Below are 24,298 nucleotides of genomic sequence, written 5' to 3' on the forward strand. Positions count from 1 at the left end.
GGCACCCAAGATCTATATAAATGGGAGTAAAGAGCAGTTTCTTTTTTCTCATCAAGGATTTGTTTGAAATGAACAGGCCTCTAACAATATGCGGCAAAAGGAAATAGTGGAAAGAGAAGAGAGAGGAAATGGATATGAGAAGGAACAGAAAGTAGAGGAAAGGAATAGCAACCCTAGAATGTAGGAATGGCTGAACCAAAGCCCTGGGTATGAACACCCACCACATTTTGTGAATCCAAATCTGGCTCCCCATCTACATTTTGTAGCTACTCCTTGTTCTGAATCAAAACTATAGATCTTGAAATCTTCACCACTATGGTAGGATGAGGGTTAACTTAAAAAAATCTGGATCCCGATTCAAACACTGCAGTTTGGGCTCTTTTTTAGGTAAAACTAAGTTGCCAAATCTTTATCTCCTAGTCAAACAGATCTAAATGGCCAATTACAAGGTGGAGCAAGGGCTTGATCCAACGCCAATTGAACTCAGTGGGTGTTTTTCCACTGTGCATTAGATCAGTCTCAAAACACTGCAGTGCTTGGGTCTTGCCTCACTTAAGACAGAAGCCAATTGCTGCTGAAGTCAGTGGGAGTCTTTCCGTTGGCTTTAATACTAACTGGATCAGGTCCTTATGGAACATGAGCAAAGAGAACCTTCTGCCAGTTCAGGAGGCTTTGGGGGTTTTACTGTTCCATTCATTACAGAAGTTTGATTTTGATGAACTGCTTTTCCCTAGGAATGGGGATTCCTGGGATAAGATATAAGAAGTCACTCATATCCTTTTGTTGTTGTTTTTTAAATATCTGTTTCATATTTGTGGGTGTTCTTGTATTTAATGGTTTGGGGTCTGGACTAAAGTGAAAATGTCAAAATACCACGAGAATGCCAAAGAACTTCAGCCCCGTTTTGAATCCCCAAAAGATTTGTATAGTTTGACTAAGGTTTGCATGATAAAACAAACCTCTGGACATTTTAAAGTTTAACCTACATCCTGAGATATTCTGATTAAATAGAGCTCTCGTATCATATTAGTAATCTAGATTTGGTTGGCTAAATACTTCTTCTGCACTCCTAAGATCTGATTTTTTAAAAACAGTCTCTACTTGGATAGGCACAAATAACTGTGAGCATAAATGTGTATTTAAATGTGCAGCTACCTGGTTGCACAAATAAATCAAGTGCTTAGACAGCTAAGTGCTAGCATTTCTGCATCCAATTTTACAACATTTGAGCATGAATTCCTCATGTAGTTGACAGCATTTACTGATTGTGTCCAGCTCTTAAAGTCCCTTCTTTTGTGTTGGTAAAGTGCAGGAAGCGGAGTGCATCCATTAGGCTGTTACTTCCACATGTGGGTAGGGAATAGGCCAACCTCTCAATGTGTCAGCCAGCACAGCTGAACTGGTAGGGAAGAAGGAATAATCTGTGCCATTTGAGCAATGCCAAAAAAGCTGGTGCTGCTTACTTCATCCATGGGAGAAGGGGGAACAAGGATCCAAATTCTGACATTCTGAGTCACAATGTGATCCCTGGTCTGTTTCTGACTTTAGCGCAGCCATGCACTCAGGGCTTATGATAACTCAGTGATCTCGCTCTGAGGTAGCAATATCAACCCAACCCTTCCACTTACATTTTTCTTCACACATTTACAAACTGTTATCAAAAGTATGGATGTTGGAAGGGAGAAATTGCTTTTATTCACTCATTCTACATTGATAATGGAGCATTAATTTAAATCAAGATCATTTTTGGCAACGAGTCAGAAGTAAGCCTCAGCCAAAGCCAATCCGACCTTTGCTATTGCCTAGCATTTTTGCTTCTGTGTGTTTTTGAGCTTTTTACACATTATACACTCCAGCCAGATCATTAAGACCTCATGCTTCTTTAGCTTTAAGCCAACAAGTTGATCTTCTGGTGATCAAGCCTTTTCACAGTACACTCCTGTTATTATGAATCTCCTTTCTTCAAGATCTCAAGGAAGATTCTCCTTTTAGGAGTCTATTCTCCCAGTGATTTGTGGTGGATTTGCACATTTAAGTCCCATCAAATGTGCCCAGGAACTCCCTGCACAAATCCCCACCTCCCAAACATAGCCCATCTCTATGCTTCACTGGGAGAAAAGGCCCATTAGTATTTTAAAAAAAGTAAATTTCAAGGTTTCCTTTCTAAGCATTCCAATGGCTGAGGTTTATTCATTTCTCCCTTTTAGTTTATTGTGCGGCACCTTGAGTTATTTGCATGATAACACACCCTATAAATGGATTATATTGTAACGTATTGTGTTGGGTTAATGCTGACAACTCTTGGTTTGGATAGCAACTTAGATTTTAAGTTTCTGATGTGCCGTTCGGAGAAATTCCTTTTGAGGGGCATGAGGCAAAGCAGAAGGGAAGATAAGGAGGAGCCAAAAGTAGGAGTAAGTTGTATGAATAATATTAGGGAACGCTGGCACTGAAAGGAGAAAGGAATACATTAACTTCAGACCCTCTGCAAAGCGGGGAGAATAAACTCAACAAAATGAAGTTCCTATCCAATAGCAATGAATATGTATTTACTCTCCTACCTTTTCCCAGGATAGCAAATTAACTTCAGTGCTCTTTAGTGACAGTCTTTCGTCTATGACCAGCACAGCCATGCAGCAGCTATGCTCAGAGTGTCATGCCATTATATCCTGCCTATTTATAAACTGAAGTCTGTCCTCTAGAGAAGCACTATATTTTCAGAAAAATGGTGAAAGGAAGAAAAAATCTGCTGGCAAAAAAGGCTAGAGTCCTCTTAGACTCGAATTTGACCATGTAATGAGTTCTGGTGGGGAAGGTTTTGTAGCAGGGGTAGGCAAACTATGGCACGCGAGCTGACTTCCAGTGGCACTCACACTGCCCAGGTCCTGGCCACTGGTCCGGGGGGCTCTGCATTTTAATTTAATTTTAAATGAAGCTTCTTAAACATTTTAAGAACCTTATTTACTTTACATACAACAATAGTTTAGTTATATATTTTAGACTTATAGAAAGAGACCTAAAAATATTAAAATGTATGACTGGCACACAAAACCTTAAATTAGAGTGAATAAATGGGGACTCGGCACACCACTTCTGAAAGGCTGCCGACCCCTGTTTTGTAGCTCAAGCATAAAGTGTGGAAGATATAGACTCCCCTGGACTTTAAATCCTGGCAGAGATGACTTGGCCCTTCTTCCTTCAAAAGCCAATATCCTACAGGGTATCTGCCATCAGTTTATTTTGCTGTGAGTATTTCAGGGGATATCACAAAAGCAGGATCTTACTGTGGGCACTAAGGTGCTCACAGACTTGGAGAAACTTTGGTGTGAAAGATGCATAAAGATGCTACTTGTTGTTAGGCTGGCAGCAATGGATTGATTGACCAATTCTAAATTGCATACAGTTCTTCAGCTTGAATCAACTGAATTGGAATTCTACCAAAGGGCAATGCCCTCCATTTTCATGACAGTTCTAATGGGTTCAATCCTACACGGCGCTGAGCACACTGGCTCTCCTCCGGCAAAGCCATGAGAATATGTTTAACTTCCAGCATGTATGCGTTCCCACAGAAGTTGATGGAACCATGCACATACTTATAATTAAGCACATGCTTTAGGATCAGGGCCAGACTACTCAGCGCTTTATTGTGTCAAATAATTTTTCCATGGCTTAAAGGCAGAAGGCTAATTCAGAAGGGGAAAAGTGTGTTATATTCCTTAGCTCTCCTGCCCATTTTGTCTTCAGTTAAAATATTTAGGAGGTACAAAGTACTTCCCTAGTTTAACTAAAATAGCTTTGTCACTTGTGAAATGTAGTGGTAAATATATGAACAAATTGTACTTTAACTGTAAGGGTTTAATGGTGAAAGCTGAAAAGTTGCACCAACTTCATACTGTCCTTAAATTCCAGATAAAGTGCTATCCAGAATTACTTTCTTCCAGTTTCTTGACTCAACACAGGCATAAATACCATGTTTTCCAACACTTAAAAATCAAACTAAAAATGGGTTCTTTTGGAAAATGAGGAGAAAGGAGAAGCCTTTGAAATTATAAAGTGTAGCTAAACTATTAGTCAGTGTGCTGTGCCATGTCATGAAATGTCTGATCTTATTAAAGCTCCGCTGCATGTAACCAGAGTACTTTAAAGAGAACGTGGAATTCTGTGTTTACTTAAGTCTACATAGCACAGTAAAAAGATTTGGCTTCTACACATCGTTTATCAAAAAAGAGCTGCACTAAAGGATGGACCAAACTGTGTCCTTGATGTGTGCAATCTCATAGATGTCACTGGAATCACATTGATGTAACATAATTCTGCCCTTTTGGATGTATAAATGTTTAGACAAAGCACTTGATTCATATTTTGTTCTATGAACACATTCCCTAGTTAAAATATTTACACCTGGATTCTCCTCTTACCTACCATGGTGTAAATCAGGAGCAACCCCACTGAGTTCAGTCGAGTTACACTTGTGTACATGTGAGACGACAATCACGGCCTAAATATATTTGTAGTAAATGAATGGTCTGGTTCTCATGTCTGTTATCCTGGTGTAAATCAGGAACAAATCCACTGAAGTCAAGGAAGCCATGTAATTCAGAAGTAACTCCATTCAAGTTAATGGCTCTGATTCTGATCTCATACCAATTCTATGTTGGTGCAGCTTCATTGACTTCAGTGGTTAGGGTAGGGTAAAGATACTCTTGATTCACATTGGTGTAGCTGAGATCAGAATCAAGCTTGAAACTTTTAGCATCAGTTTAATCTAGAATGTTTTATGCATTTATTGATAATAAAAGACAAACTTCCTTTGAAAGATAGAAATAAAATGACCATCCATCTACTAAGACTTCAGTAACAAATTGTTTAAACTCTTTACTAAAATAATATTTGTATTCCCACAAGATGTTTTGAAATCTGGAACAAAATGTTACCTGTTGGCCAGGTGCTGATCTCAGCTACTCATGAAGAAATCCAGATTAATTTCACTAAAACTAATGCTGTTACTCCAAATTTGTATAATTGAGATCCCATTCTGGGCTAGCTAGTGTATTTGAATAATCATTTCATAGGAATTACTGAATGCTTTTTTGATTAAAAATGTTATTGGATATTTCAAAATGCTAAAAGGACAGAAAAATAAGAATATTTGGCATATATGGAAACAAACAAACAAAAGCAGATTATGCTTTCTTCCATTTGGCTCGTTCAGTCTGTTTAGAACATAAGAATGGCCATACCGGGTCAGACCAAAGGTCCATCTAGCCCAGTATCCTGTCTTCCAACAGTGGCCAATGCCAGATACCCCAGAGGGAATGAACAGAATAGGTAATCATCAAATGATCCATCACCAGTCACCCATTCCCAGCTTCTGGCAAATTACACACCTTTCTGTGTTATTTGCTATGACTATTGTATCCATTGAGAAAGCCCAGGATGCAGTAAACACATTACAAAGAAAATCAGCATGCATTTGAAATTAAAATGAAATTTAGCATATTGTTCAGAGAGATGCAGAATGATCTAATACTACTGTTATCTGAAAGAAACACAGGGTGATAAAAATTGATAATCATTCCTCTATTGAGGGACTGATAAAACTTTAATTAAGATAATCTACTAGAAGGTCACAATGTTTCATGTGTGACTAATTTTGACTGACAAAAATATTAATTTTAACAAACATCAATTTGCAAATTGCCTGTTATTTGTATAATAAAAGACATACATTACATGTATGTATGTAAAAACATTTATAGTAAAAACATCTGGATTTTTAGATACCCTATAACATTTCATGTAAGGGTTTCTGATGTCAAATCAATGTGTATAAATATTGTACTATTTTTCGTTATTATTTGTATTATGGTAGCACCCAGGAGCCCCAGTCATCAACCAGAACCCCATTGTACTAGATGTTGTACGAACACAAAACAAAAAGATGGGTCCTGCCCCCAAAAGCTTACTAGCTACGTACAAAACAAGAGATTACCAATGGATACAGTCAGACAGATGGAAGAGTGCAATTAAACAATGAGACAACATTGGTAAGTATGATAGACCATGGTATGAGCACCCCAGCATCCTAACATACCATCCTAACATTGTGGTGCTTTTTGTAGACATATTGGAAAAGGAGAGTTTTAAGGGGGGTTAATGGCACATAATGACTTAGTTTTGCAGATGTTCATGGGCAACTCCTCACAAGTGTGAGGGGCAGCATGGGATAACACATGAAGGTGCTTGTTTGAAAATGCAGTAAATGGGCAGTGGAGGCTGATTAGGATTAGCTGACCTCTCAATACTAAGTAAGAGATGAAAGGCCATGAAGGGCCCTGAAAGTAAAAACAAGTAGCTGATGTTTGATGTAATAGAGAAGGGGAAGCTAGTGGAGGGACGCAAAGAGAGAGGTGTTATGATCAAAGCGACAAGTTAGGAAAATGATTTTGCAGCAGCATTCTGAATGGATTTGAGCAGTGCAAGTTTGAATTTGTCTAGGCCAGACCGAGAGGGATGTTGCAGTAACTGAGACACAAGAACCTTGGTGAGAAATTTAGCTGTCTGGATGGACAGGGGCTGGTCTACACTACCGCTGTAAGTCGACCTAAGTTACACTACTTCAGTAAGTAAGTTACGTAACTGAAGTCAACGTAATGTAGGTTGACATACAGTGGTGTCTCCACCACGCTGAGTCGATGGGAGATGCTTTCCCACCAACTTACCTTACTCTTCTCGGGGAGCTGGAGAACAGGAGTCGACAGGAGAGCACTCTGCCTCTGTCATCTCCTCATTCTATAATACAATAAATATGTATCTTTATTTGATGGAAATATCCTTCAGTGTAGTGACTGAATTAATTTGGCTAAGGTGACAGTGATCTTTTGCTCTATTTATTCTTTTGTAAAGTGTGGTTCTGCTCTGCAGAAATGGCATTGTGCATTCCATGTTTGCTGCTCAGTGACTTGCAGATCATATGTGCACTGTTTATAAGTAACAATTGTTATTTTTCTAACTGATCACACTACAAATGCAACTTAAGACCTGAAAGTCAAGCTGTGCTTTTTCTGACTCATGCATTATCATCACTAGTAATAAAGATTCTATTGATCAGTTTCTGCCTGTCTCTCACTCCTAAGGCTATGTTGGCTCTGCCATGCTATAAAAACTTACTTTTGCCACTACAGTTTGTAAAAGACTATGACTCTGAAAAAACACGGGAGCAGATCTTTTGAGAATACAGGTGCTATTTTACACAGTCTTTTTTTTTTCTTTCCGAGTAGCACTGTACTTTGGGTTCTGAATGAAGTTCACAACTGAACCTCAGAGACAGAGAAATTGAATTCTGTACAGAGGCTTAACACGAGGCCTATACACCACTTAAGTTTTATAGAAACTTTCAGACGATGGCTCAAGTGGAATTTGTCATGCATAGTCATTGTATGGGCCATTTGCACAAAGTGAACTGTACCCACAGTAAGTTTAAAAATATATATAACAACAGCTCATATCTTTTCATTGGCTTAGTGACTATAATTCATGTATTTACCTCATCACCGATTGGTTTTATCTTTGTTTCTATAATGTTTTTGAATGTTTCTGCAATATCATTATCAAATGGCTCACCACAAGAGGCCTTCTCTATTTCAACAACTGATCCTTCATCAGTTAATCTTGGATTTTCAGTTATGTTTATTTATCTCATCTTGACCTATGTGGTCTTAGTTGAGTCAGAAAAGACCACAGCCACAATCCAATCTGACAAGATAAACTGTATAACCAAGCAAAGTAAATGATTTTATACTAGTATGCTCACACTTTTAATAACTTACTACTTGTCTGATACATTCTTAGCAATAATGTATGTAATCCACCGTCTCAATTGCGAGAGTCCGGAAGAACTTTTGTTCACTATGCCACGATGAGTGTAAAGGCCTTTAAAATGATGATAATCAATGGCCTTGTTGATGTATTGTCCAGATTCATTGTTGTTGATATAGTGAACTGATATTACCATAAAAGATCAATTTTGTCTTGAGGTTCTCTCACCTGTGCTGATTGCCACATTTTTCACATATTTAAGCTATTGACATTCAGTAAGACGCAAAGATGTAGGTCGGTACCCTCTCCTGATATTTGACTCCAGTTGTTCATTTCTAGCCACAACTTCAAAATTATTTTGATACCTATGAAAAGCGCTGAATGACCTGAATCTATGAATGGTGCCTCCACAACCAAACCACGAATTATAGCATTTTTACCTTAAATTGGAACAAAACTTAATTTATTGTTGTTGTTATTATTATTATATTAATAATAAAAAACTTGTTTCTAAACCAAAATGTTTCATGATGAAGGCTTTCAGGTTTTCAAATACTTCCACTTTTTTCTTAAAACCAAACATTTTGAAATATCTAATTATTGTTTTTTTCTCCTTTTTCACAATTTTTTTCTATTATGCCACCAACTGCAACAGAATGAATGATATATGTAGGTTTCCCCTCCCCACTTTCATTATTATCATTTTTCTGGTTTCCACTCTGATTTTTACAAATCTTTAAATTTGGAGAAGTTACGTAATGGAAAAAAAGGAAAAATGAAAGTCTGTAACTCTCCAGAGTGGCTGAGTTAGGTTCAGTTTTCCTTCTGCCACTCTAACTTTTCCAAAACAAAACCAAACTCTGGATATCCTTCGTATCTATTGTACCAAATACCAAAAAAGGAAAAACAAGAGAAAAATGGACAGAAAGGGGGAGCAGTGAAATTCAAAATTTAGATTTTGTTGTGAAAATATTTGAAATAATGTTCCATTTTGAACCATACAAAATGGTCATAACTTCAACATTTTGATTTTTTCATGAAATTGTTTTTTCCATTTTTCAACCAGCTCTTGTCTTGAGACTGATCATTATGAGAAATCCTGAAACTCGAACTGTTTGCATCACTAGGGCTATCTCAATTCTGCTTGGCTTGGATTCTTCTTTTACAAGACACTATCCACAGCTACACTGTGTCTCTTCTGCATTAATTGTGGTTTTCTGCTGCATATTTTGAGTCTACACAAGTCTAATGTACATTGGATTCATCAATCATTGGCCCCATGTATCACTAATGCTAACTACTACAGAAAGTGACTCTTCCCTTAATTATTCCAAATACCAAGTGCGTACTCTTGTTACAGGACAATATAAGTTTGTTTGGCATAGAAGTGACTAGTATAAAGTAGACACTGACAGAAGGCTTGCAAAATGATCATGAAAATGTATCCTGGCATAAACCTTATTCATCCATCTCTACTATGATGGTGATAATGGAAGAAAAATTTAATAGTAGTTCACTTGCTCATTAATAAATTACCGCCAAAGAACTAGCATTTTCTTAAAAGTCATAACTTGAAAAATCTGACAACATGGAAAAGATGGTAAAATATTACAAATATTAAAATAGTTTGACAAACATTAATAAACAACCTCATGAAGAGTCTCAAGGCAAATGACCCACACCAAGGGCTGTGGACAACAATTTTTGGAGGGGGAGGGAGGAGGACTTATCTCTTTGGAAGGAAGGGGCTTACATCTTCTGATTGTATTTGATTTTTCAATATTGTAATTCAGTATAATAATGATTAAGGATAGTACCACTCATTAGCACCTTCCATTTGTTAATGAATTAATGAATACTATTTTATGACACCCCTCTGGTATAGATGAATGTAATCACCCCCATTTCATAAATGGGAAAATTGAGGCACAAAAAAGATTAAGTTGCATACTCATGAAAATACAGGAATTCGGACACACCCAGGAATAGAACCCAGTAGAACTGACTCCAGCTGGTGTGAGAGAGCCGCAAGAACATTCTTTCTTTTACTTTATATGCAGAAGATGCTTGTTGTTTTTATTGAAATCAAGACAAGGTGGCTATCCAGTTGCGCCTCATTCAAACTTCTGAACATCAGAAACAACAATCTATTTAATCTTTCTTCTACATTAAGGCTACATGTTGCATGCCAGTCATGCCTGCATAGAACTTAAATCAACCATACATAACATAGTTGTTCTTTCCCTTGGAGTAAAGATATATGGATTCTATTAATCCAGTTGGTGATGTGTTAGAGTAATGAAATATCAGCCTTATCAAGTGAAGTGCTAATTAGACAAACAGCTCTATAACCCAGTGTATTTTTCCACAGTTTTACAGAGCTAGATGCTGTGGCATTGCCCAACTAGAGCATTCAAACAGAGAAACAACTGACATTTCTTCCTTTCTTTATTTTAAGCACGTAGTCTGACTTTTTGTAAAAACAACAGGAAATATATAGTTATGGGTGAGGAAGGATGGGCTGGCAGCTAAGGCCATGGATGGAGGGTCAGGATATCTGAGTCCAATTCCTGGCTGTATCACAGACTTCATGTGTGACCTTGGGCAAGCTATTTAATCACTCTGTGCCTCAGTTCCCGATTTGTGAAATGGAGATAGTGAGCCTTCTTTTCTCCTGTTCTTTGTCTGCCTTGTCTATGTCCAGTGTCAGCCCTCTGTGGCATGGGCTTTTTCCTACTGTCCATACGTGAAGCATCCAACACACAATGCTCTGATCTCAGTTGGTCCTCTAAGTGTGATTATAATGCAAATAATTAATAATAATGGACCAGATGAAAAATCCCTGCAACTATCAAAGATACTGTGCAGTCACTGAGCCCATCTCAGATATCCCTGTAGCTAGAGGTTAGTGGGAGGGCATTATTTGGTATTGCCACATATAAATTCAGACTCTCCTAAAGGCTATATGGATGCTTTAAAAACAATAGACAAAGCTTTGCTTGGGAATCTAAAATGTTTCTTTTCATTCAGTGCTCCAGATATGACACTGTCCATCTCATTGTCAGGAAAGAATGGAAATGCCTGCCAGAAAAATCACAAATCAAAAGAAAATGGCTTATGAAGCAGAGATGTCTTTTCCAAAGGCTCTCACTTAAATTATAGAACAATCAGTGTGGGTGGGGTAGATATTAGGAACACCTCCCTGATCTTTGCAGATACTCGAATGCCCTGATCCAAATCGTATTGGTATCAATGGAAAGACTTCCATTGACTTCAGCTGGACTTTGCATCAGGCCCTATATTTATATCTAATCCTTGTACTGAACAACTCTAGTCCACTTGGAACTGTTAGGACTATACTTAATCAAGTTACTAAAAGATATTTAGACAGAAATACCCTTGGCCTGAATGAATCACTTTCTGCATCTAATAGTTTCCCCAGAACCTGTCAAAAAAAAATCATCAAAGGCTAGTACTTAGATAAACAATATCAAGATGCTTGAGTACTAAGCAGTGATAACATTTTACCTTTGTTTGCTGTGAGAAAGAGGGTTGTACATAAGCCCCACAGAGTTTTAACTTTCACCAAGTTAAATAAAGGTTTAGTAAATGGCATTCGTGCCCTTTTAACCCCCAATATCCAGAGTGCATCCTGTGTGACCATTCATTACTTATGAAATGGCTGTAATTTATACCAAATGGGGTAGGTGAATTCAAACAGAAAGATACCATCAATGATAAAAAGATAACACTTCTCTGTAACAGATGCTTCATTTTATGATGGAAATGGGGAAGCTGAATGCTGCAGGTGCCGGGCTGACATTAGGTCTGTGGAGAATCATTAGAGCCTCCTTAGAGATCTAGGTTTACTCTGTGTTTAATCAGCCACAGTCAGAAGAAATGGCTTCATTTCAGCTTGATGAGAGCCAGATTACAAAAGGAAGATAGATGGCCAATAAGGTTCATCACTATAAGCATATTTTCTTAATTTGAAGAAACAAGCTGGCATCCTGTGCTGAGGAAAAAGTAAAGTGCAATATGGCAAATATCAAAACCCAGTTATTTCAAGTCTCTGTGCTCCCCGTAATGAGAATTTCTTGGTTGTTCTTCTTTTTACCAATATATTTTTTTAAACAAACAAACAAACAAATAAAAATGCAACACACCACAAACTGCCAAGTTACTCATGAGATTCCAGTGCTTTAGGTTCCAAAAGGCTGAAGCTTCTTGAAATATATTGCTCATCTTAACAATTCTCTAGACTTATATATTTGAATTGACCATTGATCAAAAAGGTTTCTGACCACAGTATGAACATATACCTTCCAAAAGGATCAAGGCGAAACCATCTATTAGAATCTCCCAAGACACCCACAGTTCAACTGGAACAATGAAACTCTCAGCCAATATGGGGATGGTCAATTCAAATATATAAGTCTAGAGAATTGTTAAGATGAGCACTGATTTGTTTGTTTAAAAAAATATATTGGTGCCAGCAGGAAAAGGTACATTCAAAGGAGGTGGATCTACACCAGTGAACTCATTCCCGCAAGAGACAAGTACCTCTCTGCTTTCAGAACCAAATACAGAAGTCCTTTCTTTTACTTAGCTTTCCCTCAATCTGTTCTTTGTTATTTCTCTCCCTCACAAACACACACACACACAGAATTTCCCTATAAACTAAACAAGCTGGTTCTTCTACAGGACAGTGTCAAAGGTGGGGCTATTGTTATTTTGATTTTGAAAAACATGGGGGACTTTCAGGAAATGTGATGGGGACAAAACTATTATTACTATTAATAGCTTATTCTGGAGGAGCACCTAGAGAGGCTCCAATCATGTTGGGATAGTATGGTGACAGGCACTATCCGAACATCTAGATCTTGATTTGCAGAGATGCTGAGCGCTCACAATTTCATTTGAAGTAAATGGGAAGTGTGGGTGCTTAGCGCGTCTTAAAATCAGGACAGTAGTAAATGTTCCAAAGAGATTACAGTCTAAAGACCTGATCCAAAGGTGTCGTTTCCTCTGACTTAATGCACTTTGGATCAGGCCCTGAAAGATAAGAGGGTGAAAAATGGAGTAGGGCTACAGAGGGATGGGTAACATTAATAATCAGATGTTTCAACATAGTCAGTGTGCACAATTTGGAGGTGTAATAAGCAGGAATCACAATATGCCACCTGCTTAGCTGTTATCAGATGGCAGATTTCCATACACATCATGGCAGAGGGGAGTTTTAAGGAGGGACTGGAGGGAGGATACTGTGGTTGCTTTATGGAGCTCGAGGAGGTGTTTTCAGGCAGCATGAGAGCATGAAGGTGCTTAAGGGAGAAGTGGATAATCAAGGTTGGCAGAGCAATGGAGGGGGTTGACATCACACTGATATAATGGGATGGACAGAACAGGGCTAAATTGTGAATTGGCTTTGAAAGTAACAACAAGAAGTTTGTGTCAGATGCAAGGGAGAAGCCAATGGCGAGACTTAAAGAGGAGGGTGATGGGCCACCAGGATGATCTTAGCGGATGCATTTTGAATTGAGTTGAGGGGGATGAGGTTGCTGTACTCAGGACATGAGATGATCATCTAGAACGTCTTGATAGATAAAATAGAAAAACAAAGGATAGGAGTATCCTCCAGTTGTCACTAGTCTATTATAGCTAGTCCCATGCAAATAGTACGCTATCTGCCATTTTCCTGGTGTCCAGGAGGGCTTTTCTGCTAACTTCCTTGTTTCATCTCTTTCAGCTTCTAGTCATTCAAGATCTCTTAACCTGATTTTACACTAGTGCAAATATGAAAGTGAAGGAATTACAAATGATTTACACCATGGCAAGGGAAGAGAATCAGGCCTTTTGAGTCCCTTGAAGTATAAAGAATATGCTCACTTTCCCCTCACCACTCTTGTTTTCCTAACACATCAAAAAAAGGATCTCAGGCTTTAGGAAGAACAATAACATTCATTTGTTCCTCACATAATTTCCAAATGCCTCCTATTAAAAGTAAAAGCAGCCCATGAATAGTTACACACAAGCAAGTCTTTTTAAACAGTTCTGTACATGTCACATCTATGGTTTCGCAATATATGTTGCATCTCCATGGAGAGAAACCTTCAATTGTCCAACCCAATAACTATTTTATAGCTGTACTGACACAAAAGAGTAGTGAACTGAGCCCTGAACTGCTCATAAAAGTGCATTTGCACAGACTTCTCTATGGAGTGAGCTGGAGATGCCTAGATAGTCTAATGTGGATACATTATCAAACCTTACCTTTACTTAGGCACGTTGACTACATTTTTCAGAAAATGATAGGCTGAAATATTCACAAAGTGGAGACTTAAGAAGCTTAACAATTGGTAGACATATTATCATCCACCATCGTGGTAACATTATCCAGTCATTCCCACCCACAGACATATGCATGCATGCTGGATTTAGGCTTAGAAAACTGCAAACAACACTGTAAGTGTGTGGTCCTCAGTGTCTGAGGATGAAGTGAGCAGAAACGTTTCAAGCAAGTTAGATGAAAGAGGCATGGAGAAAGGGAGAGGAGTAGATTTCCCTGCCTCAGTGATGATCAGCTCTCTTTATACATACTGTTAAACTATACTTGCCAGGTATGGCGTTTATCCTGCCTTCTGACGAGCAAACTTTTGGCCTTTGGAATGCACCAAATAGCATGCAGTTTAAATATATCACCTGGTGAAATATTCTCAGACTTCCTATAGGCCCTTCACGCTCCTCCTTGCCACTTAGCAATTACTTAATTTAAACACTGTTATAATTAATGGTGAAAGACCAGAGCCTCAGAGCTTTTCACCCAAGCCGGGGAGGGGAGGGGGCGGGGTATTGACAGATTTCCGCATTTTGCCCCGCCCCTGCCCCGCAATATCGGTTGGATCCTTGGCATAAATTAGAGCAAGTTCAGAGCTGCTTTAATTTGCACCAATTGAAAAGATTTGCTAGAGGTCATTCTGTTGGCACAGGATTGCTCAACACTCTGGCCATGCCTCCTTCTGTCCCTAGGATGCCCATCGCATTCTGCAGTGCCCAGAGAAGATGGGCAGATGGGGTGGCGTGGCATACAGCCAATTATTCCAAGTTTATGCCACCTTGGAATCCCCAGGAAAAGAGGCTGCCCTGTTAGGACACCTCGTTGTTCCCTTTTCATTGCAGCAAAGGGGACAGAGTGTGCGTCAAGCCTGAACTGTCTGACTTAAAGTTCTTGTTTTAAAAATGAAGCTCAGTTTTGCTTTTCTGCAAATCACTCCTATGTGACTCAAAGAGGGGAAGACGACAATGTAAGTGGACAGACACCAGCTTATTAATAAGCTTTGGGCAAGCTCAGCTCTCTCGTGCATGTGCAAATGCCAACGTTAGCATTGGAAATGCAACATCATTGGTTTTGGATCGAATTTCTGCCACCAAAGGGCCTGTAAAATCTTGCTCATGTGCACAGACCTTCCTCAGTTGAAGTCAATGGGTAAATAAGGGTTATTCACAATGAGTAAGGTTTTTTTCCCAAGGTTGAGACTTTATTCAGTGACACAATTAAAGAGATACCACTTCTCACCTATGATGGGCATGGGGCATCATGTTAGATTTTGGCAAGAAGGTGGAATTTTCTTCCAAGCACATCTGCTGTCTGTGGACGACATTCAGTGGAATAGATTTTTTCCCCTCTTCAGTGTACGCACATGCCAAAGCCTTCTTGCGAAAAGTACTTAATGTTCTACAGCATGTCAGTCACACGGTGCCTGCCAGAGCAAAATGAACATCCTTCCTGGGATAGTTGCCATTTGCACTGGCACCAGATCCTAGTGAAAGAATCATGTCGAGGCACTTTACACATGACAGTGAAAGTGCACACATGTGAAGCACTCCTAAGTACAGTGCTGCAGATCTTGGCACACTATTTTACATTCTGCTTAGCAATCAAGTGCACATGGAGCAAGAGAATCCTGTGCCAGTGACAGTTGCAAGTAGGTGGAATTAATACCCACATAAGCAATATATTTGTCAGCAACCTAGGGAAAAATGTGCACCAGCGTTCACTCCAGATAATATCCCTGCTGGGATTTCTGGATATACCATAGTGTATTTTGGACTTGAAGGAGGATACTCCACCAATATGGTTCTATCCACCTATCTGATCATCAATGTATATCTCACTTAATCAGTTCCCTGATTGCAGGGGACAAAGGAGTTGGCGGAACTCCCTTCCTCCCTCCTATTCTCTGCCTGTGGTACACAACACTTGTGTCTTCTGAGGGTTGTAATACTTTGGTCTAATTTGGATTGCTGGGTGACCTGTGCTATATCAGATTAGATGATCTGGTGGTTTTTTCTGGCCATGAACTCTATGACTCAGTTGGGTGAAGAATTCAACAAAAACACAACATTTTCCATTGTGGATCAGACCACTGGTCCACTCAGCCTCCAACAGTGGGTAATACCTCAAGTTTCAGAGGAAGCAACAACCTAAATAGATAAACACCCTAGAATGTACCTAAGACAATGGTAGAATGCTTTACGGGAAGGAGTCTTCCTGATCGCGGCAGAACATCAAGTTTGTCATGAAGCATGAAGTTAGATTTTCCTTATACTGGTCTGTATGGCTACCCATAAAAGCTCAAATTCATCCCTCAACTGGCATTAATGGATCATTTCAACCCATAACTAGTCAGAAAAATTAAAGTTATCCAGCTATACTTAAAATCCTGCTTCAGTATTTGGAGACTGCATTATTTTTTTTACCTCGAGGATATAGAATAACCTATGTAACAGTGAGGGTACTGCAAGGAAGAGAGAAATCTGTATTGGTTGTGAATGGTTCCTGGAGCTAGTTACTCACTCAAATAAGAGATTGTAAAAGAGAAAATTAATATTTTTATCTTCCAGGAAGCTGTCACTTTGTATATCTGGATCTACAACTTCATTGCTGGGTACCTATTCTCTGTTTGCTGCTGTAGTTATGCCACCTCATTTCTTTGCCAGCGAGAGAGGAGAAAAAAAGCTAGTAATTTATGACTCTTATTAATACGGTAGGCTGGATGTGTTGACAACATGTCAATAATTATTTCTGGAAAGACCCTAGCAGTAGACTCTGGGACTCTGTAAGATGACTCATTTTACCAGAAGACAGATATGTGTGACCTGAGCTTTATGACAGATGTCAAATATATCGAAGTGTGGTATGAGGCAGATCATCTTATTGGCAAAGTAATGAGAGGCCACTGGGAAGATTAATGCTAAGTCTGACTTCTGTTGTGTGTTGTGTCCCCTTTCCCATTTTTTCTGTAGGTGAGACAGAGGAAAGAGAGGGATTGCTCATGGTCTCGGGTAGATCTGATGTGAGAGAAATTTGGATAAGCAATAATTCCGGTCACTGTGACACCTTCCTTTCTACTGGGAGAGTTTAAAAAACAAACAAACAAAAACATCTCAGCAGAAATGATCACGGCCTTTGATAAATCTGTGGCTCTGCTGTTTGTGAGTCCAACTCACCAAACAGTGTGGCCCTCATCTTCCAAGTGCCTAGTGACTTTGAGTGCCCAAGTTATGACACCGTAAAGGAGTCTTATTTTCAGAAAGTGCTAAGTACCCACTTCCTGAAAATGAAGCCCTTTTGTCTCAAATTGGTCATGGTCACCCAAAAATGGAGGCACCCAAATTCACCAGTCTCTTTGGAAAATGTAGGCCTAGGACATTTTTGTTTTCTGATGATAGCACAATGACACTTTCTTTTCAAATCTGGGACATTAGTCCCTGGGAACAGCTGCGGCACCTTATTTGGTTGGAGTTCCTTGTTTATTACTGAACTGCACAGGAGCTGCCGGCATTGCTGCTGATTCTCCCTTGAGAAGGAGAGAGAGAAACAGAGTTCCTTTCAATCTAACTTCTAGAATTCAATAAGGCACTCAGATATCACAGTGATGGTCATGGCACTGCAGCCTGGAATAGAATAGAACAGAATAGCTCTGGCAGCCTGCCATGCAGTCTAATGGTTTGCACACTAAACTCCATTCCCCGCAATGTTAGGCTTCTCAGATTACCACAATATGGTGGCCTTCAAGGGTCATGCCATTCCATCTTTCTTTTGGCAAGCACACCCCCCGACATTTCTTTTTGCTTTCATGCCTGCTTATCCCCAGAGGAGCGGAGCCCACGGAGATGTCACCTTAAAATAAGGACACTGGACTTGCACTTCTATGATGGATGGAAGGCTACAGAATAGGGTGACCAGATATCCCGATATTTGGGGCTTTTTTTTATATGGGCTCCTATTACTCCCTACCCCCGTTCTGATTTTTCACACTTGCTATCTGGTCACCCTACTACAGAATGTCACATACGCTAGGGCAGCACAACCCATTCAGTATGACAGGCACAGGTGTGTCCTTTCCCATGGACGGTGTTTAATACAAAACCTTGTGTTTGAAATCTGAACCAGTCCTTATGTTTATAAAAGATGGTCATTTGTGTAGATCCCCAAAGGATTAATTACCCCACTATTCTGTGCTTCTGCAGGAAGGAGCTGTTAGGAACTACTTCTTAGGCTTCTGACTGAATGTTCTGAATGGCTGGGTGCAAATCCTGCCCCTTCATCTTGTGGCTCGAGAAAGTCTGGAATGCCTCTTAGGATACTGAGAAGTGGAGCTGGGTTAATTTTTTGGCCTCCTCCCTTTTTTTTTCATTGAAAAATGCAGATTTGTGACACTGGACTATTTTGTGAATTCATGTTTTTTCCCAAAATTGTTTTGGTTGGGGGAAAAAACGAGAAAAAAAAATCAAAATGTTTTGTTTTGACATTTTTGTCTCAAATTAAACTCTCTTGGCTTTTTGATATGCTGGACTTTTTGGAAAATTTCATTTTTGGTTTGCCCTGAACCAATTTTTTCCCCAAGAATTGTCAGGGAACTAAAAAAATCTATTATTCACACAGCTCTACTAAGGACCACTGTGTGGCTGGTGCATCTGTGGATACGTGTATTCACTGGTTGCACCATTCCACAGGGCGGGAGGTGCAGCTGAATCTGCCCAAAGCCAGCAGTATTGATGGTGGAGCAGTTTTGGAGGAAGAGTTTATGGTCCATCAAGCTATTGTTGACCTCCTATGTACACAGACAGGGCTGTTTTCCTATGAAACAGAGGTGTTTGCACATAATATCAATGTCAAAGTGGCAAAATTATATACTTCAATTAACTGAGCTGGTTTTTTTAGTCGTCATTTTTTATCTGTGCCATTTTGTTCCAGGGCAGCAGGATTCAGGGGGCTTGGGGCAAAGCAATTTCAGGGGCCCCTTCCATAAAAAAAAGTTGCAATACTAGAGAATACTATATTCTCGTGGGCCCCTGAGGGGCCCGGGGCCTGGGGCAAATTGCCCCACTTGCTCCCCCCTCTGGGTGGCCCTGTTTTGTTCTTTGTTTGCAGAGCATAATAGGGTCCTGCTCCATGACTAAGGCTCCTAGTTGCTACAGTAAGACAAATAAATAAAAATAAATAATAAAATAAATAAAATAAAATAAATAAAAATAAATAAATAAATTTCACCAGAGACATTTTTGTCACTAAAGTGAGGTTTTTCAAGCTGGAAAATATGAATATAAGGCACTTGATGAAACGGAGCGTACTTCTTGACTAAACCAAACCAAAACAAAAGTTCTTTCAACAGAGCAGGATATGTAATACCTAAATCAAAATCAAGAAGATCATGTTCATGGTTTCGCCAGTAATAGGACAAGTTTCTTTCATTCAGCTCCAGTAGTGGCACGAATTTAACTATATTGTGTTAGCAGACACTGCTATATTAATTAAAAAAGTAGTTCTAATTATTTACCCTAGTTGGTTCATGCAAATCTCAGTAGTGTAATCAGTGGGCTTCCTTAAGGATTTTCTCAGTATTCAGAAATAGAAAGGGTTTGTCTTTTCACTTTACTCAGGAGTGTATTTAGACTCTGCTTTTTTACTTCCAGGTCACCGGTTCTAATCTGGCCCAGTTGTGTCAATAATGCTTAGCAATCATATAGTATTTCTATATGTGCAATGTGTTGTATGGATCAACTAATTAATCTTGCAAAATCCCTGTGAAGTAAGAGGGAAAGTATTATTATCCTTATTTTACAGATGTGGAAACTGAGGCAGAGAGCTGAAGTGACTCATTCTTTGAGGAAATGGCAGAGACTGGAATAGAAATCAGGATAATCAGACTCTTAACCCTGTACTTGTTCTTCCATGAGTAGTTATGTCTGATGGATGATTCTCCAGTGGTTTGATGTGCTGAGATTAGTTCTTGCATCAGAACATAGTAACAAAAAATTTACAAAGAAAAATATTTTTTATAATGGAAATTTTCTTTCTTTTTTCTCTTACAAAACGGAGTTAGGACAGTGAGGTGTCAAATCCTTGTAATTTAATAGTACAATAGAAAACGAGTTTGAGAGCCTTAGCAAACCTTGAGGTTCCAGCCTTATATATTCTTGGCATATATTTAGTCAAGTGTTTACTTTCAGCACAAGTTGTGTTTAGCACTGCAGATCAATGGCCTTGTTGCAAACAGCAGAAAGAAGCTCAAAGCAAAAAGAAGTGGAGGGAAGAAGTGGTGAGGTTAGAGCCAACAAGGCCTGACACTAAGATTCTGTAGCTCACAGTTGTGGGAATCTCAGTGTTTGCTTTGTTGGGAGCATGCAGGAGGTAGACAATATTCAAACTCTATCTCCAGCACATGGTGAATGGTAAAGAGTGGATGAGGAATTCTTGGTTTTTCTTCCTTTGTCAAATTCTCTTTTCTCCCGTTTCCAATCCCCTCTCATCTCCACACTTCACTTTTTCTCAATCAGACGAAGGAGTCGTCTTGAATAGAAAAAGCTGCATCATCTAAGCTGTTACAACATAATAGAGAATGATGTAACTCTACACAGCCTGTCATGTACCCTGGAAGTGTAATTAATAGGTGTGCTCTCTCCCTATCCAAGGCAGGTGCTTGACTGATACAATTTGGGATATCAAATACCAGCCTGAATTGTTTGTTGTGGGTACAAGTAACACAGGTAAGAACACCTGTGAACCAAATACTCTTTATGAATTCTGGCCCACCTTAATTATACACTTTCTGCAAACAGTCAGTAAAAAAAACCAAACATAAATGATCATGTAGCTTGAAGAATCAGACTTCTCCAATGATACGAGGCAAGACTATATAAAAACATGCTTTATAAAGCAGAGTCATCAATGTTCCAGGTCCTGCAGCATGGATTTCATTAAAAATCAAATGCCCTTTAAACATATTTTCATGACAATATATCCAGTATCCCTTTCATTATATCCCCCCCCGCCACTCCCCTGTTCTATTTCTGGTTTGACCACATGTGAACCAAGATTAAATGATTTAGACACCTTTTTTTTTTTTCAGCAGCTAGTTGCATTTGCAGTCTTCTACAAAAGTGGTTAAAATGAATTTTAATATGTTGATGGCACTTATTGAAGAGCTTAATATTCATAATAAATACCCCTTGGAAGTAATCACTAGCACATCCTTTTGACAGAGGGGTCAAGGCTGCTAATGACAATAACTACTGCAAAATGCAATTCAGTCAATTACGTTAATTAAATTTCAAACTCTGTAATGTCTTCCCATTTATATAGTAAACTAATAGGGGGGAAAAGAACACCATCTTTATCTACCTCCATTTATATTTCCCAAAATGTTTCCTTATGTTTTGTTTTAACATTTGCAGCTCTCACCAGCTTCTCAGAACATTTAAGATAATTATGGGCTTGGCAAATAAAGCTTATTCTTCAGTAAGAAAGGTTGAGATTTTCTTTTGAATGTTCTTTTATAGAATAAAAGCTTTTGCTTCACAGATCCTAATCTGGTATTTACAGACTAGCTTATTTTGGATAGTGCCAGCATTCCAGCGTAAATGGTAGAAGTGTCTCCATTTCAGCGAATCCTTTTTTAATTATATTGTTTGAAATTGGAGTAAAAAGGAACACAGCTGTCTGGAGATTTTAGTAGTATACAGGTTAGAGTATACATAATGAACTCATGAGAAATAACAGCAGCAGAGGTTTAATATATTTGGTGTTGAAGGTATTTTGCACTATGGGCCAGATCCTCAGGCAGTGTAAATTGCCATAGCTTGATTCTATATAGCTTCTTACACCACACTCATCACAGCAGTATCTGAATTCCCATTGACTCCAATTCATATACACCGGCAGCAGATTTGACCCATGTTTGTAATGGAGCAATAATGTGTAAAATTAAAGCCCTACATTATCTGGAACATACATGAATTAAATTACAACCAGCAGTGACAATCCTATGCTGAATTCAGTAAAATCAATAACATTGTTCACATGCACACAGTAAGTACTCCTGTGAACATTTGTAATGAGACAAGAAGGATTGTTTTTGAGGAGGCTACATGACTTTAGTGACTATTTTAGAGTTGTCTATCTTCTGGGGAGCCCCTTATTTTGCCAGTAGTATAATCATTGTGATCAGCAGCAAATAAGGTTTGAAAAGGATCCCCCTAAGCAAATGCATTTGGTTCTGAAATACAGACTGCGGTATTTTCTTTGCATCTCTGTGTTTTTGCTGAACTCTTGTAAACTGCAACAGTATCTTCAGTGGGCTCCCAAGTTCTCTGATAATGCTATACATTTCATTAGGACGATGAAGTCCTACAGTGCAATTAACTCCAAAAGTGGTACAAAGCAATAGCTTGGAGATACTGGCCTACAGTACTTAGCACTTAACTCTGAAATTCAGATAAGCCCTATCAACTCAGGGTTGTGTTTAATGTTCACTCCTGCTTATATACCGCAGACACAACCTAGCGGTCACAGTGTTAACACTCCCCAATATCTATTACAATTAGTTTTTGATTAAGAGGCCTAGCATGGCTTTTGAAGCCTTTTATGTTGTGTCAAATGGCTAGTGATGGAGTGAGATGCACAGACACCTCCCAGTAACAAAGCATCTTGTAAAAGGTTTCAAGTGAACTATTTTATCATCCTAATGGAAACCAGATGACTCTAACTCCCCCTTTAATTTCAACTATTTACTGAAGAGTCCTTGTTTTGAATTACTTAAAGATTTATTCTAAACCACTATCTCATGCATTAAGAATCACTAATGACAAAGCCATTTCAAGTGGAGCAAAGCTTTTAAAGACAATTGTGACTATACCATTGCATTTTATTCTTAAGTGTATACCACTTTGTAATGCCTTTGCATTTTTATACCTCTGCTTAAATTTTCTTTCTGATTATCACAAGCACAGCTTTTATTCAAACATTTTGATGCTGTAGTGGAGCTTCTAGTTGTGATGGTGATAGTCAGTGGTTTTATTCCACATTAGGATAATTGATGACACAATTTGGGCCTGATCCTCCAGGTTGGGCCTGATCCTTATCAGAGAATCACAGAATATCAGGGTTGGAAGGGACCTCAGGAGGTCATCTAGCCCAACCCCCTGCTCAAAGCAGGACCAATCTCCAACTAAATCAACCAATCCCCAACTAAATCAACCAAGAGTATCAGAGTAACCTTTGTTGACTTCAGGAGAAGCGTGTAGAGGAAAATGCTGTCCTCAGTACACAGTTCAATTATTTCAGCTGAGCAGTGAGATCTTAGGAGGAAGACCTGAGCCACACTGTGTTGGTTACTCTGTCATAATGGCTGGAATTAGTTCCCAGGGTTCTAGCATTCCCCATCTGTAGATGGAAGGACTTCAGGGTGAATCACCTATCGCTGCCCCTACTCCTCTCTGGCCTATCCTTTCCCTTGGCCCAAGTCATTCTGCACCTTGCTGCACCAGGAGTTATCAGAGAAGTAGGCTCGCTACTGCGGCCTCAACTCCTGCTGCCTCCGGGCTTGTGCAGCAGAACTCCACCATTTCCATTCAGCCTCCCCCATGCAAAGAGCAAGGCTCCCCTGCATGAGCTAGGTCATGAACTGTTTATCATGATGTCACGTAATGCTATTATTTACATCTGTGTTAGTATTTTACCATGCATAGTCTCCCATTCTCTGTGGAATGGCCTTCTAAGATATTCCAAGCAATACAGCTAAAATATTTTGTACTCAGTAACCCTATTTATGTCAAACAGTAAAATATTTCTATATATTTAAATACTATTAGGGTGTTGAGTGGTATTAAAGAATAACATGGATAGTTTAATGAATATGGAAAATTGTAGCTAAATTAATATAGAAAGAAACACTTGTGTCAGGAAAGAAAGAGGGAAAGAAATAAAGCTTTAAGCATGTAGGAGTCGGTCATGTATTAAAGTATAACCATTAAAAATGTTTTGAGAAACCAATGATTACTCTGAATAAACAGAATGCATTGTGCTTTATTTATAAAAAACACCCAGCAAATATTGACTTCTCTTGAAGTGGATATCAAGATTTAGTGACCCTTTGGGACAATGAATCTTCAGAGTTACAGAAACAAGTAGTCAATA

The 24,298-nt window shown here is 38.9% G+C and overlaps 1 protein-coding gene across 2 annotated transcripts in view; it reads right to left on the bottom strand.

The window, feature by feature from the left end:
* NR2F2 (nuclear receptor subfamily 2 group F member 2) overlaps positions 1-23,489 on the bottom strand; it is a 103,134-nt gene extending 79,645 nt beyond the window's left edge. The window contains exons 1-2 of one of the 2 annotated variants that reach the window (XM_039490471.1): positions 23,379-23,452; positions 6,723-6,792 (exon numbers count right to left, since the gene is read on the bottom strand). The gene's annotated coding sequence lies outside the window, so the exon portion shown is untranslated. Of the gene's footprint in view, positions 1-6,722; positions 6,793-23,378 lie in introns of both variants that reach the window. The other variant, XM_039490470.1, reaches the window with a different exon arrangement.
* Positions 23,490-24,298: the final 809 nt, after the last annotated feature.

The sequence above is a fragment of the Mauremys reevesii genome, linkage group 10 (assembly GCF_016161935.1).
Source record: "Mauremys reevesii isolate NIE-2019 linkage group 10, ASM1616193v1, whole genome shotgun sequence".
Classification (NCBI taxonomy): domain Eukaryota; kingdom Metazoa; phylum Chordata; order Testudines; family Geoemydidae; genus Mauremys; species Mauremys reevesii.